The sequence below is a fragment of the Ctenocephalides felis genome, unplaced genomic scaffold (genome assembly GCF_003426905.1).
Source record: "Ctenocephalides felis isolate EL2017-DRISC unplaced genomic scaffold, ASM342690v1 CF-g0.4_SCAFFOLD_03572, whole genome shotgun sequence".
Classification (NCBI taxonomy): domain Eukaryota; kingdom Metazoa; phylum Arthropoda; class Insecta; order Siphonaptera; family Pulicidae; genus Ctenocephalides; species Ctenocephalides felis.
Window position 1 is genome coordinate 43,578,438 of NW_020539726.1, and position 18,651 is coordinate 43,597,088.

Here is an 18,651-nt window from a genome sequence, read left to right on the forward strand (position 1 = left end):
AGACTGTTTTATGCTCTGGAATTTTTAATGTTCAGAAATATTGTTGCATATTCCAAATTTAAAAAGCACTGCAAGTGCAAGGTATTATATTGTTCTTAATATTTCGAATTCATTTATTATTTAAATAAATATAATATTAAAGACAAGTTCGGCTCTTTACTAGAATGCGTACCTTATGTGTATATATACACATATATACATATGTATATATGTATATATATATATATATATATATATATATATAAATGTGTATAAAGCTGCTCGCGTATATATTTTTGTTCGTTTTTTCAAATTCCTTTTAAATGACCAGATCGTGATACGATCCATTCTTATAAGATTATAAAAAGGAGAAAAAAACACGATATTTATTTATACGCACACACACACTTATAAATACATAAATATATATATATATATATATATATATATATATATATATATATATATATATATATATATATTAAAGGAATGAATTCTACAAACCTAAAATAATATTGTACAAAAAAATGTAATTGACAACCAAAACTTTATAAATAATGAGAAGAGGATTATTCTACTAACGAAAAATAAATAGCATTTTATATCACATTTTGTTAATTTTATATAATCCGTCATTTCATTCTCCTTTTTTATTTTGTTTATAATTATATTTATTATTTATAATAAGTGTTATGTATATTCAACAGAAAACCTGATGATGGAACGTACCTACATTCGGAACGTCAGAAATATTTCAGATTTTTTCAATAACATTTTCACTTTCTCTTTTTTTCTTTATTTTAAATTACAGGTTTTGTTTACTTTTTGTTTAAAAAAATAGTAAAATAAGGGGTAAGCACAGAACAAATGTTCTTTAACCTGTTTTAGTGTTTTCCGCACTCAACAGATGGTCTTCTGTGTTAAAATTCATCGCTCTTTTTAAAGAATTTTATATTATATTTTTGTGAAAACATGTTTGTGATTCAGCTGAAAATTTATTTTATTTTGTTCTCGTTTTGTTTATGCAAATCAATCAGATTTTTTTTTATATTATCTTCTATATATATAAAAATAAGTCGGGTTTTCCTTCCTGACGAAATAACTCCAGAACGCACGAACCGATGTCGACAATTTTTCATTCGTGGGATAGGTCTCGGGCTCCGCAAGGTTTATAGCTAAGAAAATTAGTGCTGCATGGCATCGTGCCCTAATGCAAATTGCTGGAACTTCATGCACGGTAATTAAATATTCGAGTAATGACATTAGTGAGAATTATCAGAATTATGCTTGGTTAAGTCAACGAGCAATTCTTGCCGCAAAGAATAATGATGTTAACGCACTGAATTTCACCATTCAATCAAAAATTGCTGGCGATTAAGTGACATACCAATGATTCCGACTGGTCTTCCGTTTGACTTCAAACGATTGCAATTCCAGTTCGCCTTGCGTTCGCAATAACAAGTCGCAAGGCCAATTGCTTAGTGTTTGCGGGATAAATTTCAAATAGATTATTTAGAAAATTATTGTTTTTCACATGGGCAGTTATACGTTGCCCTTTCACGAGTTGGAAAACCATCCGCTTTGTTTGTGTTAACGTCAGACCAAAAAACAAAAATTGTGGTTTACCAAAGAGCACTTCAACGAAACGGATAATTTGCGGATTCATTTTCATTTACTTAGAGAAGTTCAACTAAAAAACACTTCATTTTTGTAATCGAAATAAATTCATTACTGTTGTGCAATTAAATCAAATTTTTCCTTTTCAAATATAAAACAAACCAAAAATTTCTAGTTATTTATAATAAGTGTTGTGTATTATCCTCAAAAGAAAACCTGATGATGAAACTTACCTACATTGGGAACGTCGGAAATATTTCAGATTTTTTAAATAACATTTTCGCTTTCTCTTTTTTCTTTATATCATAGATTTTGTTAAATTTTTGTTTAAAAAATACTATTGCATTTTTTATTAATTTTTGGAATGTTATATACATACATAGGGGGTAAACACAGAACAAATGTTCTTTACCTTGTTTTGGTGTTTTCCGCACTCAGCAGATGGTCTACTGTGTTCAAATTCATCTTTTTAAAGAACTGATCTCTTACCATAATACGCGTACTTTAAACGTTCAAAAAAATTTTTATAATATATGTTTGTGAAAACATATTTGTAATTCAGCTGAGAATATATTTTATTTTGTTCTCGTTTTGGTTATGCAAATCAATCAGATTTATTTTTTCTATATTATATATTTATATAAATTTTATCCAGAATTAAATCTAAGGGTAAATTTACGTGCTAGAGTTTGTGGCGCCCCTATGGATAATGGAAATAATTAAAATTGAAGTGATGGCAAAGCGGTAGTGTTTGCGATCTATTTATACTACTTTTATTTGTGATAATAAAAATTTTGACTGAATACTCTTAAACAAATTTGAACATGACATGATTAAAAAAAACGAATATCAATTGTTAGAATTTTATTATTTTCTGTTTCTGGTCCAGCTAGTATAGATCTATGTCTTCTTCTTGTTAAAACACGTTCTATTCTGTTCTCTTCTGTTGCGTTTCATCTTTCACGAAAAAACATCAGAGAAGAAAAAAACATCATCAGAATCAACGTAGAAAAATAAAATGAATAAACATGAATAAGAGAATCAGATGGGGAGGAGCACCCGCCAGAGCGGAATGTGCCCCACAGATCAGATCCGAGATTTAAATATAAAATATGAGGATTTGATATTTATGTCTTAAAGTAATATACAATATATATATATATATATATATATATATATATACTAGAAGACCCGACAGTCCTGTGCTCAAGCCTGCAATTTTGTTAATATCCTATACTAATATTTACCGTTTACTTAAAAATAATAATTATTGTTTTCCAAATACTCTTCACACCAAAATGCATATACATCAATGTGAGCGATTGTTAAATGTAGAAATGCTTTAAATAAAATGAGTCTCAATTCCCACACTATATTAGAAATTAAAGTCTTTTAAACGGTATAATAAATTTAGAAAAAATAAAATTTAGTATCCGCGGTAAAAGTACAATATCACTTTGGATTTTTTCACCCAAAATAATTGCTCCAATAATGTTGCCTATAATTTTTATAATCTTGTATCATATTTTAACTGGTTCTTAGTAATTATAATATCTAAATTACATTTTCATAGTAATAATTTAATATACATATACATAATTAATATACATACCAAGGACGCTCCTGGGGTCCTCAACGCCCCCTCCTCATTATTTTACCTGTTTCAACAGTTTATTATTAAAATTATTATCATTAATTAATATTTGGTTTTTGAGATATTTTACTTATTTATTTTGGGCATTTTATGCGATTTATTCTATTGAGTAAATCATAGAGAGCAAAAAAATTCTAGCATTTCATTAATAAACATAATCATAACAAAACACTGGTGCTTCATGTTGGATTATTTTAATTTAATTTTTTATTATTTAAGATATCCAAAATTGCATCTTAAACTTCTCCTAATTGATACCGTAAGGGCCAAATTGTATGTATTCATCTCTACTTTCCCATTTGTTGTTTTAAAGTGAAATTGTTAACGTATTTTAAAAATATTGTGCAAAGATTAGTAAAAGGTGTAAAGAAATTATATATTTCTTGAATTATATTGAAAAAAAAAAAACTATATTGAAAATTTGATATCCGAATCTTGTGTTGGCGCCCCCTAAGGCGTGCACTCGTATTTTTCGAATGCGTCGCATTCAAGGTGGAACCGGCGTTGAACTTAATTTCATTTTTTAAATGAATTAATTTGTCAAATCCTGTTTATATGTGTATCATTCAATCTGCCATACATATAATGTATCTTAGATTATTTTAATTTCTGGCACATCTCAGCTGCTTTTCGGCAATAATAATGTAGACATTTCATTTTTCTTATGTAAACTTATTATTACTGTTCCGTAATTCCATCTCATCCATTTTCAAACCAAAAATGACTATCACTGAGTAGCATTTTAAAATTTTATATTTACAAATTTGTCACCAATATTACTGAATGCCTTGAACGCAAGCCGATTGTAATTATATGGAAATAAAATAAATAATAAAAAAAATGGGTCGACTTCGAGAGGCCCTTTTATTTTAGTTTTATCAAAAATTGGCACATTTAATCAGGATTGTAAAATTTTAAAATACTTATAAACAATACAAGAAAAGAAATAAGAACCTATAACTAACATAATTTTTGCTAGTGCATTTTGCTAACCACCAAGATCAGTTGAAGATGGACAAATTTCTGATTGTTCTGCTAACAGAAAAGCACTCTACTTATGCAAGCCAATATAAAATGATGATTTAAAATCGATCAATTTAGATAATAAATACATACACATTTATATATGCATATATACAATGTATATATATATATATATATATATATATATATACAAATATGTATATATATATTTAAATTTGTGTGTAGTTTACAAATAATGGATTCATTGAAATTCTAATTTGAAAGTCAAGGTCGCCGTAACCTTGCTTAAGCAATCGCCTTGCATTTGCATACATATAGACTTGTAGATACATATACATATCTGTATATATATATATATATATATATATATATATATACGTGTATATATACATATATAATATATATATGGTCGGTTCTTAAAATAGTTCCTCGACGTGTGTGTTGGAGTTAATGATTTTTTCATTCATTCCACAAACCTGAACGACAGAAATGACATGACGTCCGAGTAGTAACAGACTTTATTATGATATATATATATATATATATATATATATACTAGCTAGCCCGGCAAACGTTAAGCCATAAAGAATATTTCTAAAAAAAATTAGTACAAAAATATAAAAAATAACTAACTGATTCTGAATGTAGAAGTGTGTAGTATATAAGTGAAAGAGGCAGCTAACACAAATTATATGGATGGTTTACCCACTGCAACGCCTGTCTCATATAAATGTTCTTGGGAATATAAATAGTCATTGCAAGTGCCAGCCTAATCTGAAACAGATTTTATTTAAATTAAATTGTCACATTTGGATATTCAAGGTTTCATTAACTTATTAATTTTTTAATTACAAAATCAAATGTGAATATTCATTTTGGAATTATTTTGTGGCATGGCTCCCTATCAAAAACTGTTATATCTTTAGATTATAATATTCAAAATTTACATTTTGTTGCTAAAATTTCTGATTTTCAAGATTATCCCAGTACATAGTTCATAATCAGCATTTTCTATGTTTGATAATTTTTTAAAATATGATTTTGTTCTAGCACATATAAATTGTGTTACACAGACTCAGACTTCTATTGATATACGATTATGCATATGTATTCAAACAAAGTTTTAAGGACTTAATGAATTGAGTTGGCACATTTAGGAAATTCGATATTCAAAGATTTTGATATATTATTACCGTGCTTTTCATTAATCCATCAATTTTTGAATTGAGAAGGAAAATAATAATACTCATTTCTGAATTTTTTTTGTGGCATGTCTAGAGAATGTAATGAGATTTCAAAAACTCTTTGGAAAAATTTACAACTTTGGCATATATTTGTATGGTACCTAGTTTCCTTACAAAAACTGCTATATCCTCAAATTTTAATATATTTGCTATATCTGCAATCCATTTAAATTTTTCAATGATTCCTCGAATTTGAGTATTTTTTGCATATTTTAATAACTTTAGAGGTAGTTAAATCTGACTCTCCGAAAAGCATACAATAACTCCTTGAACTTTTTTGTAAAAAAATTTATTAATAAATATTTTAGCGTTTCGATTATTTTTATCTCGAACAGACTAATGAAGAAGTAAACATCAACAGAATGTTATTTATAAACATATTATTATAAATACTACTTTTAAATAATTTATGTAAGAATATCCATCAACATATGTGCTACTGGTTGGTTTACACGTCTAAATTTCTAAAGTAAATATTTCCACAAAAGAAAATCTTGGAGGAAATTTCCTCCGAGCCATTAGCACCGTATTAATTTCTGTAAATATACATTTTAACTTATTCAAAGCCTGTATATATACATATATATATATATATATATACCTAATTTATTTTAAATCTTTATTTATAATATAGTTTTGTTGCTGCTTTTTAAAAATTATTTAACTTTGACAATTTTGACAGTTCGATCGACGCCATATTGTCTGTTTTACAATATTTTTTAAAATGTATTAAAATAATAATGAATATTAAAATAAATGTAATTTTATATTAATACAGGACCGTGTGGATTTATATAATCTTTTATCCCATTAATAATAATCTTGCTTTTTATATAAATAATAAATTTGTTTTACTTTATTGACAGTTGGTATTATTTTATAGTCACCATTTTGAAAATTAAAAATTTCACGGTTATTTCATGTTTTAATTTAATATATGTTATTAATATAATTTTATATTGATACGGATCTTTGCAGGTGTATAAAAAATATTAATTCTAATTTTCCATAGTTTTTTGATGTTTTTTACACATTTTAAATTTCTAGACAGTTTCTATTATTATAGACGCCATATTGTTTTAAACATAACAATTTCAAGATTGATAACTTTTTTCTAATTTTCTCTACAAAAGTGTATGTATATATTTAATTTAATATTTATACATACATATGCATTCATTAATTCTTATAAATACATATATATTTATTCATAATATAAATATTTTTTATTTCTTTATTTCTTTTGGTAGTTGTCGCCGCCATATTTAATAAATAAATTTTCACAATATTTATATTTATTTTAATTTTATCTATTATGAATGTGGAAAAGAATTTGACATTTATACGGAACTTTTTATCTAAAATTTCAATCTTTGATAATATAGTTTGTTTTTATTTATTTATCAACTCAAAAAAATGCTCTAAACACGTTTGGGATGCTGTCACGTAATTTAAACAAGAAAAAAAATGGTAGAAGAATTTCGAATATTTTAACACGAATTTAGATAAATACACACATAAATGGATCCACACACATACTTATATACATATATATGTTATATATAAAATTCTTCGGTACGGCTGTGTGATTTAATAGTTCTCCAAAACGGTTATTCGGATTTTGATCATTCTTTCTAGAGTTTGCCAAAGGAAATTTTCTAAGATTTAATGAACGTTAAAACTATAGTAATATCGTAGAAATAAATGACAATAATTACAAAAAAAAAAACACTTATTGTTTGACATTGAAAATATTTGAACAGTCATCTGCTAGGAATGTCAATACACTTGAAATTTGAATTTAGCTGAAATTATGATCTTAGATAATTAGAATATAATATACAAGAAAAATGTCATAATGTATAGAACATTATTATTGCCGAAAAGCAGCTGAGATGTGCCAGAAATTCAAATAATATAAGATAGAGTCAACAGTATATGTTTGATAGATGAAATTATGTAATTCAGTTTAATAAATAACGCAACAAGTACAAAATTACATATAAATTACTTTTTTATACTTATGCACGTCGCATTTTGGACTACTTTACTAAATTATTCAACAACACAAAAAATATTTCTACTTATTGAACAAATGATTTAGAATTTTGTTCATGCATCAAAAATTCATTTGTTTGGCATCGGATATGAAATATTTATTAGCGAGTTGATCTTAGATTGAATAGTGCACATACGAACTAGATTTTACAAATAATGTTTATTACATTATTAGTAAGAAAAATGTACTTTAGAAATTATGATTGCTAAAAAGCAACTATTATATACGAGATTATGAAAATTATAGACTAAATTATTGAAGCAATTATGTTGTTGTAAAATCAAGTCTGATATTGTTACTTTACCGAAGATATTACATTATTTTTTTTTAATTTCTTATACTGCTTATGCCGAGACCATAAATTAATCACAAAGGCAGGACATCAAATTAGGATATTAAAAAGTGTAGGATATTAAAAAAAATGGAACTTTTGATTTGTAGACGTGGGTGCAGGACGACGTCTGTCGGGTCATCTAGTATATTTATATATATATATATATATATATATATTAATCATTATTACTTCCTGATTCATTACGCCAGTAGAGGCAACGTAATAACTAAATAACTATTGAACTCTTCGATGGCAAAAAGAGCAAATAAAGAAAATTGCGTACCAAGAAAATTGATTCAAACAATGACAGACAGAAAACGGAAAATGGAAATACGTAGCATCGAGATACATCGAATGGCTTTTAAATTTTTGAAATCGGTCCAGCCGTCGATTTAAGGTAAAAAATCTGTTCACCACACATACTTTTCCCTTAAATTTAGTCTCATTCGATTCAGAATGGCTTGAAACGTCGAGAAAACATAACATTAACGAATCGGATTTTTTGATGAAAACATAAACTTCTCCTTCGGGAAGTTGATAAAAAAAAGAGTGCGCGTAAGGTTCACACGCGATTGAAGTAAAACTTATTTGCTACTGTACAAGATGGCATAAGTAAAAATAAATACATCATATAACAATTTTGAATAATTTTTATTAGTAATATGACAACATTCGTGATGCACATATTTATCAGCGTCGACCATTATACACATTTATATAATGATAAATTATAAATTATATATTTTGTAATAGCATTAAAAATGTGTATAATATTTAATAACAATAAAGTAATTGAAGTCATAGTTCTAATATGACATGATCGGTTTGTCATTGTAATTAGCATTTAGAAATGAACCTTCATTAGAGAAATGAAGTAATTGCTGATTAATAAATTCTATAATTTTCGTTCACACAGTGGATTTATGTAAACAACGCCTAAACAAATATTGTTTTCGCAATTTCACTCATCAAGTAATTGTGTTTGAAGAACTTCATGTAATTAAAATTAACATACATTCATTGACTGCTTGGATTTTTTTTTACTTTTTCGCTGGCGATATAATCTCATTCTTTGAACAGCTGTAATATCTGTTTTGCCTAAAAATATTTTCCATTTCAATAACTTCGAACATTTATAGAAACTACTAATAATATTGAAATAATTTCTAATCAATAAACTTACGTTTAGTACACGGCACAAATGTTTCATTATTTTCAAGGAACACGGTAAAATATTCTTCTGATTCAGGCATTTTTCAAGTACAAATCAAGATTTGTACTACGATGTAACTTTAAAATGTTTATTTATTTATGCCGATTTCCTTGTTGATATCGGTACGCAAAGAACGTCGATGCCGTTACGCATACAACGACAGATCTCTATTCACTCGACACGACGACTAATCACAATCGACCCGTATAGAAATGATATCATCGAGAGCGAATGACGAATTATTGGCACTCAACTCTTATCTGTCGTAACTCACTTCCGTTGCATTTGTACGGATTTACACCCTAGTCGCGTCTAAAGAAGTTTTACTTAAAAAATCTTCGATCCGTCCCTGCATCCTCCCGCTCAATTTCGAATCCTCGGAGGTACCATTAGCGAAAATATTGATGGCTAGAGCACGATTTTTAAATTACACACTTACTACAATACAACACGAAGGTACTTAATAAGGAACAAACACTAATAACAATAAGCGATCGCTTAAACAACACGAAGAATAAAAAGGAGAACAAAACTTCGGTCTTAGTCGGTTATTGATGCTAAACACTGCCCGGCTACCGTGAGAAACTTTGAATTTGCACGAATTATACTTTTGCGAGGAATGCGCGGTAAACGAGGATGATGTCTTGTTCGACGAGCTCTTCAGGACAAAAAAGTCAAAATTAGACCTTTCATCGACATTTGACGGTAGATACCATAGTCTTCTAGATCATACTAAAATATTACTGCCCTACGACAACTAGTTTAACTTTTAAAATTAGTCAAAGTTTGCAAAAATTGGTATCGTTTTTTTGGCATTTGTCAAAATTAGACTTTTCATCGACGATCGCTCAAAAACGCCTAAACCGATTTCAGAAATTTAAAAGCCATTTGATGTATCTCAATGAGGAGTATCGTTTGTCAGTTTTGTGCGACGATCTGCCGAGCCGTGTCTTTGTAATTTGAAAAAAGTGTTAAACTTTTCGTCCACATTTAAGCTCATACTACCGAATCGATTTTAAAAAATCAAAAACTGTTCGAAAAATATTAGTTGGGAATGATACTGATTAGTTTTAGGTGAAAATCTACCGAACCGTTTTCTTGTAATTAACTATTGAAAAAAAAATTTAAGCCGATTTTTATGGAACTTTTTTGGCGATATATATCATGGTCTTATAGAACTTACTGAAATACTACGGCTTTACGACAAGTAGTTTAATTTTAAAAATTCATCAAAGTTTGAGAAAATGTGTAGTTTTTTTGGCATTTGTTAAAATTAAAATTAGACGATTTACTTGGTATACCGATAGAGTACTTGATCTTAATGAACATACTAAACCATTAAAATCCTACGGAAACTGGTTCAATTATGAAAATTGTTTATTTTTGAAAATTTGCTTTTAGAAAATACTCCAAGTTAACGAGTTTGTTCGTTTTCAATTATGTGTAATAAATCCACTCGGAATACTTTTAATGACTCATAAATTAATTTATTTTTTATTGATTAAGTCGATTATTTACACATATCGGGAAGCTCATGTAACTTGCCTCAAGGCTAAATATCAATACCAACTAAACAACATTTTTTGTTTTTTGGTCTGACACAAACAAAGCGGATGGTTTTCCAACTCGTGAACAGGCAACGTATAACTGCCCATGTGAAAAACAATGATTTTCTAAATAATCTATTTGAAATTTATCCCGCAAACACTAAGCGATTGGCCTTGCGACTTGTTATTGCGAACGCAAGGCGAACTGGAAATTGCAATCGTTTGAAGTCAAACGAAAGACCAGTCGGAATCATTGGTATGTCACCAAATCGCCAGCAATTTTTGATTGAATGGTGAAATTCAGTGCGTGTACATCATTATTCTTTGCGGCAAGAATTGCTCGTTGACTTAACCAAGCATAATTCTGATAATTCTCACTAATGTCATTACTCGAATTTTTAATAACGGTGCGTGAAGTTCCAGCAATTTGCATTAAGGCACAATGCCATGCACCACTAATTTTCTAAATAATTAATAAAAATCTATAAAAATAATTATATAATTATTACTATCCATCCCTTATTCTGTGTCTCTTTCCAACAACCAACCAACCCTATCTGTCCATCCCACTCGCACGTCATCTCCGTTCTCATCTCGCCGCGTACATGCATCCCTTTCCCTCTCACTCTCGTTTTCGTCAGAGCTCGTCAAACATCGGTTACGCGCACCGAATATTCGGTCAGTCGTACGGCGGCCGCTCGAGAGGACGGTCACGAAGTAAATTATGTTAATAAATATAAATTTAAATTTTATTGAAATTAATTATAATATTGTTTAAAAGGAATTGTTAATTGATAATTATGATTTTATAATAATATGTGTTTGTGAATAAATAATTATTTAAATTTAAGTGGTTATAATCAGTGAAGTTTTGTTTGTTAATTAAAGAAATAAGTTTGTATTTGTGGTGTAAATTTTTTTGTGGTGTGAAGTTGTCGACGAGTAAAAAAACGTTGGAATTTGAAATTTGAAAAGTGAGTTTTTTATTTGAAAAATTTGTTTAATGAAATTTATATTTTGGCACAAAGGGCAAAATTCATAACTTTTTATACAACTTTATATTTTTATTTGAGTTACATAGAAGATGTAATATTGTAAATTTTGTATTAGTGTTTGAAAATTATTTTATTAAAACTATTTTGATATTTTTCACAAAAAAAAAAGAAATATTAATAATAGTAATAATTAGTTTACTTCATCATTTTTGATACAAATATATATTAAAAAATTTGTTTAATGAAATTTATATTTTGACACAAAAAGGCAAAATTAATCATTTTTTTACTACTTTATATTTTTATTTAAGTTATATAGAAGATGCAATATTGTAAATTTTGTATTGGTTTTATAATTATTTTATTAATACTATTTTGATATTTTTCACAAAAAAAGAAATATTAATAATAGTAATAATTAGTTTACTTCATCATTTTTCATACAAATATATATTAAAAAATTTCTTTAATGAAATTTATATTTTGACACAAAAAGGCAAAATTAATCATTTTTCATACAACTTTATATTTTTATTTATGTTACATAGAGGAAATAATGTTGGAAATTTTGTATTAGTGTTTCAACATTATTTTATTAATACTATTTTGATATTTTTCACAAAAAGAAATATTAATAATAGTAATAATTAGTTTACTTCATCATTTTTCATACAAATACATATTTATAGAATATATATATATAATAAAAGTTATATAATATTATTAGTATTTTTGAGTTTGTTCATAATTACTGATTTATGAAAAATAATTTATTTTATACCTAAGTTTATTTATAAAAAATATTTAATTTGCTATAAAAATAATTTACTATTTTGATATTTTTCATAAAAAAGGAAATATTAATCAAATCTATTTTACATAATCATTTTCCATACAAATATATATTTATAAAATATATATAATACAAAAGTTATATAATATTGATTGAATTTTTGCATTAGTGTTTCAAAATTACTAAGTTCTGTAAAATAATTTATTTTATAATATTTAGGTATTAATTTTAAATTTATTTTATTAATACTATTTTGATATTTTTCACAAAAAATGAAATATTAATAATAATTAGTTTACTTCATCGTTTTTCATACAAATATATATTTATAAAATATATATTTATAGAAGTTATATAATATTATATGAATTTTTGCATTTCTTTTTCAAAATTACTGATTTCTGAAAAATAATTTATTTTATACCTAAGTTTATTTATAAAAAAATATTTAATTGATAAACTGATATAAAAATAATTTAAGTATAAAATAAAAAAATAATTTCTTATTTTAATATATAATTTAATTTTTAATAACACATTTAAATTGTTTTGCACTAATAATAATTATTTTTAACAAATTTATTATTTTAATATATAATTTTATTTTTAATATTACATTTAAAATATTCTGCACTAATAATAATAATTTTTATAAAATTTATTTATTTTGTTATTTAAATTCATTTTTAATATCAAATTTAGATTGTTTTGCACTTTTTTTTAAGTTATAATAATAATATGAAGAAAATTTAATATTTAAGATAATTTCTAGGTAATTATTGATTTTTTTAAAATAAATAATAATGTTTTTTATTTTAATATTTTTAGTAGTACAATTTACTTAAAGCAATTAAATAAATTATTTAAAATTAGTACTAAAATTTTGTATAATCATTTTTATCTATTTGAAAAGAAATTAAAAGATTGGCCAAAATTTAATTTAAATATTAGTATTAAAATTACTAATTTTTATGAATTTTATTTTAATACTCAAGTTGTCTCAAAAATTAACTATTAAAATATTAATAATAATATATTAAAATTTCGAATAAAATGAAATTCTTGTCATTATTAGTATAAATATTTATTTAAAAATTTATTTAATATGGTAAAAATGATTTGAAATATAAATGTTACCAAATATTTTTAAGATAATAATAAAAATGCATTTAAAATAAGGAAATATGATTAGTATTTACTTATAACAATTTATTATCTTAAATATTATGTTTCCTTTATATTATTATTTAATACTCACAAAATTAAATGTTTTGTTAAAATAAAAATATATTACTTTAATTATCAGTATTAAATTCAATTATTAGTTTAAAAAAAATTGATAAAAATAAAATTACTAATGATTATCAAATCTTTACTGAAAACAGTTATATAATATGTTTAAATTTTGTCAATATTAATTATATAAATATAAAATTGACTTTAAAATGAATTTATCTATCAAAATAATTAAATAATTGTTAAGTAACATTTGAAAATTAATTTACATATTAAAATTCCAAATTGTTATTAAAAATGAAATGAATATTTAAATTCTCATACTATAAATATTTATTTAAATAGTAAAACAAAAAATTACATATGAAAGTTACCAAGATTAATTATTATCTATTTAAGATAATTAATCAAAATCAATTTTGAATTAAAAAAAATATTATTTACGAATAATTGTTGAATTTTTAATTCTTATATTAATATTTATTTCAATATTGATTTAAAGCAATTTATATAATATGATCAAAATATTAAATTGAATAATAAAGTTACCAAATATTTTTATAATTTGTTTAAGATTAATAAAAATCAATTTATAATAATACAAGTTTTTTAGCAAATAATTTATTTTTGACAAATATTTCAATTCAAAAATAAAATTTAAAAAGATTAATAAATATAATAAATATTTCCTGAATTATTCTATAGATTACTTTTTATCAAATTATTTGAAATAAATTCCTAATTTAATTTTTGTAAATCATTCTTATCAAATTATTTAATTATTTAAAATAATTGATAATTAGGAATTTTATGAGTTATATTTATTTTTCAAAGTAAAGTTTTAATACATTTTTAATTTATTTGTAAATAAATTATAATATTTCTTAGCTTTAATATTTAAATTTAATTGTTGACAATTTATTTAATCATTGAACAAAGTTTTAACAAATTATTTATTTTAAAAATAAGAAAATGAAAGTATTAAATAATGATCATTATTAAAGAATAAATATTAATAAAATCAATAATTAATTAATTATTAATCATTACTAATAATCAAACTATTACTTAAAAATGATGAAATTGAAATTAGTATTTAATAATCATTGATAAATAAAACAATTTGAATAAAATATTATTAATTACAACAATATAATAAATTATTTACAATTAAATTTATTATTAAAAATATTAAAACTGAGATATTAATAAAAATAGACACGAGCACATTAACAACTTTTACAAATTTTTTATAATATAAAAAAATAAATATATTTATTTATCAATTGTCAGTTATACAAACAAATAATAAAATTTATAAAATTCCACTCAATATAAAAGTGCTAAACAACTTGTACTTTTACAAAAAAATTTATTCAAAATTTTCCTAAATTTCATAAAATATTTTTAAATAGATAAAAGTAGGTACCGCATATTAATCTATTTATTTATTAAATAAATAAGACTACATATTTGTGTTTAATGTTTAATGTTTAATTTTCTGTTTGAAAACAGGTTTGAAGAATTGTGTAGTGTCTGAACAAATGGAGTTTAAAAGTGTTTTAGTTGAGATGTGTTCAAATATGGGAATATTGTGAAAACAAATATAAAGGTAAGAAATTTAAAATTATTAATTTATATATATATATATATATATATATATATATGTGTGTGTGTATATATATATATATATATATATATATATATGTATAATAATTTATTATTAATAAATATAAATTGCATCCATTATCAAATTTTGAAAAGTTCCTGTGCGCCTGATACGTTTTTCATATCGCGTTCTCGCTTGCACGTTAGGCGTTAGAAAGAGATAGCTGAAGGAAATTGAGCAAAGATTGAAATGTCAAAAATTTGACGCGGGTAAAATAAAATGGCGTTAATGGTATTTTATTTAATAATTTACTATTTAAAAGTGATGGTTATTATTGAACATATTATTTTTCAAACTTGCCTAAATATCAAAATTCAGTTTAAATGTATCAAAGAAAAAACTACGGGAAGTTAAAAATTGCAGAGATTTCTAGGAAAACACTATTTTTTATGTCATCCATATATGACTGACAAGGACTTAGTTTATATTAAAATATTTGTTTTTTCTTCTGACATCAGAACTTCTTAGCGTCTGACACATATGACAATTGTTATTATTGTATTGGTTTGTTTTTAGTTATCTTATATTCCAACTTGTTTATATTAATATAAAACTAGTAGTGTAAGGCATCGCGCTTTAAGGCAAATTGCAGGAACTATCCGTACCAAAAATTTAAATTAAGGAATAAAAAAAGATTTGAAAGCTTTGAAAAAAATAGATTTTTGAGTACCTTGAAATTTTTGAGTAAAATGTCTTTTTGATATTTTTAATTTCCTGTAGGGTAAGTTACAGTAATCGCAAAAAATCGAAAATGAAATTTTTTATGTATCTTTACGTTTAAGAGGTTTTTGAACATTTTGGCATACCTTATTATTAGAAAAAATGGATGTAAGTGTGTGTGTGTGCGTGCGCGTGTGTGTGTTTGGATACAAATTTTAGTCGACGATTTCGGGAACACCGATCAACCCGTTTTGATAATTAAAAAATTATTCGATTCTTACTGATAATGCTAATTACTTTTTGTCAAAGGCAGGTCTAGTCGTTTCGAAGATACGGGGCAAATAATGCCAAAAATGGTATTTCAGTTGTTGAGATAACGTAGCGTCCGATTTAAATAATTCAAAAAACATTTTTCTTGTATTGACATAATGTAACTGGTGAAATTTTTGTGAAGGCAGGTCTAGCGTGTCTGGAGATCCAATAAAAAAGTTGGAAAAAACCCTTTGGAGGTCAAAAATGATATTTTTGATATTTTGTCTCCAAAACAGCAACACAGCGCGATCGCTTTGAAAAAAAGTTTAAAATTTACAAAACAAATCAAAATATGAAAAAAAAAATCAAATTGTTTAAAAGTCAATTTCAAAATTCTCATACTTTCCAAAGTATTTCAAAAAAATAAAGTTGGTTTCAAAATGTCTATTTTTAGTACGGGAAGTTCCTGCAATTTGCCTTAAGGCATGATGCAATGCACCTCTGTTATTGTATTGGTTTGTTTCTCGAAAAGTTAAGCACAGTCTAAGCGGCACTCTGGTGCAAATGTTTACCCAAGTGCGTTTAGACTGTTCATGTACTGGAGCACTTTACTAATTTTGTGAAAACTATTGAAAAATGTGAAAATGCCGCCAAGCTAAGCACAGTATAAGTGAAAGTGTCGCACAAAATTATTTGTAAATGCGTTTAGACTGTGACTATACGGGAGCACTTTTTCAATTTTGTGCAAATTAGGCAACTATTTTTTTGAAATTGAATTCGAAATGAAATGACGATTGTTAATGTTCTGGAGATAAATTGATTTATGATTTACATTTGATTTGCTCAGATATAACAAACAAGATAGCAAAAATAACGAAAGTTACAGTATTTGTAATAACAGATTTGAAAACGTTTAAAATTTCTCGAATATTTCATTACGGTACGGGAAGTTCCAGCAATTTGCCTTAAGGCATGATGCCATACACCACTAGTACTCTTATATTTCAACTTGTTTAGCATAAGATTTTATTTTAGTTCATTTAGTAATTACAACTGTCTAAAAATATGATATCTAGTAATTTTTTTGATTAATATAAAAACTAGTGGGGTGGGTGGCATCGTGCCTTAAGGCAAATTGCTGGAACTTCCCGTACCGTAACGAAATGTTCGAGGAATACTGAATGTTTTCAAATAGATTATTATAAATATTGTAACATTGTCTAATATTTATAAGAATTATATAAACTGAATTGCAAAGTTGAAATTATTTGTTTCAACAAAAAACTAAAAAAAAAAAAAATGAAACAAAATTTTTTTTTTCCAAAATCAATTATTTTGTTAAAACAAGCAGAAAGTTTTTTGAATCATTCAAATCGGACGCTTAGTTCTCTCAAAAACTGCCATTTTTTACATGTTTAGCTTCGTATCTTCGAAATGGCTGGGCCTGCCTTTTCCAAAAACTAATAAACACTTCTCCCAATCATTACTAATTGAATGTTTTTTAGATCATTCAAATCGGATACTCCGTTCTCTCAAAAATTCGATTTCTATTTTCCGCACTCTTTGCTCCGTATCTCCGAAACGGCTGGACCTGCCTTTGCCAAAAACTAATCAGCTCTTTTCCCTATCAGTAGGAATCGAATGTTTTTTGAACCATTCAAATCGGTTGATCCGTGCGCCCTAAAACGTGACTGGAAATTTGTATTCACACATACATACACACACACACACACATACACACACACACACACATACACACACACACACACACACACATCCATTTTTTCTGAGGTATGCCAAAACGTTCAGAAACCTTCCAAACGTCGAGAAATGTAAAAATTTTCAATTCCGATTTTCGGCCCATTACAATAACTTACCCTACGGGAAGTTAATGAATGGAGATATCAGGCCTCCCTGTGATATGCCTGACTGTGATTGTCCAAATATTATTATTATTAAGCAGTAGTTATTTTCAAAATAAATTAAAATAGGCTCCATCCAGGTAGTCTTATAAACTAATCAAAATAGATTGAAAATAAAATAATTTTCTTATTTTTTCTAATATTAATCATAGAACCATGTCTCATCTCGTCATTTTTACTAGACTCTCGAGATTATTACTAGACTTAGCGTAAGAAAAAACAAAAGAAATGATGGATTCCATTGATTTTGTAAGATTCCCTTACGCGTTGTGGAAATTATTTAATCTTGCGTTAATAATTAAATAATTATTTCAATTTCAATTTCTTTAATGAATAAATAAATAAATATTGATATTCCAACACGTGCGTGCGTTTTGACGAGATGAGATGGTGAGATGGTGAGAGTAAGTATGAAGTGGCTCTGCCTCTGCCTCTGCCTCCATCGAACGACTGCCTGAAACGCTTCTAAAAATAACCGACGCTCGCCTGGATA

The 18,651-nt window shown here is 25.7% G+C and overlaps 1 protein-coding gene across 2 annotated transcripts in view; it reads left to right on the forward strand.

Moving 5' to 3' along the window:
* Positions 1–18,651, forward strand: part of LOC113387623 — a 66,814-nt gene that overhangs the window by 12,123 nt on the left and 36,040 nt on the right. The window contains exons 1-2 of one of the 2 annotated variants that reach the window (XM_026624972.1): positions 11,558–11,605; positions 15,171–15,267. The gene's annotated coding sequence lies outside the window, so the exon portion shown is untranslated. Of the gene's footprint in view, positions 1–11,557; positions 11,606–15,170; positions 15,268–18,651 lie in introns of those variants that run through there. The other variant, XM_026624973.1, reaches the window with a different exon arrangement.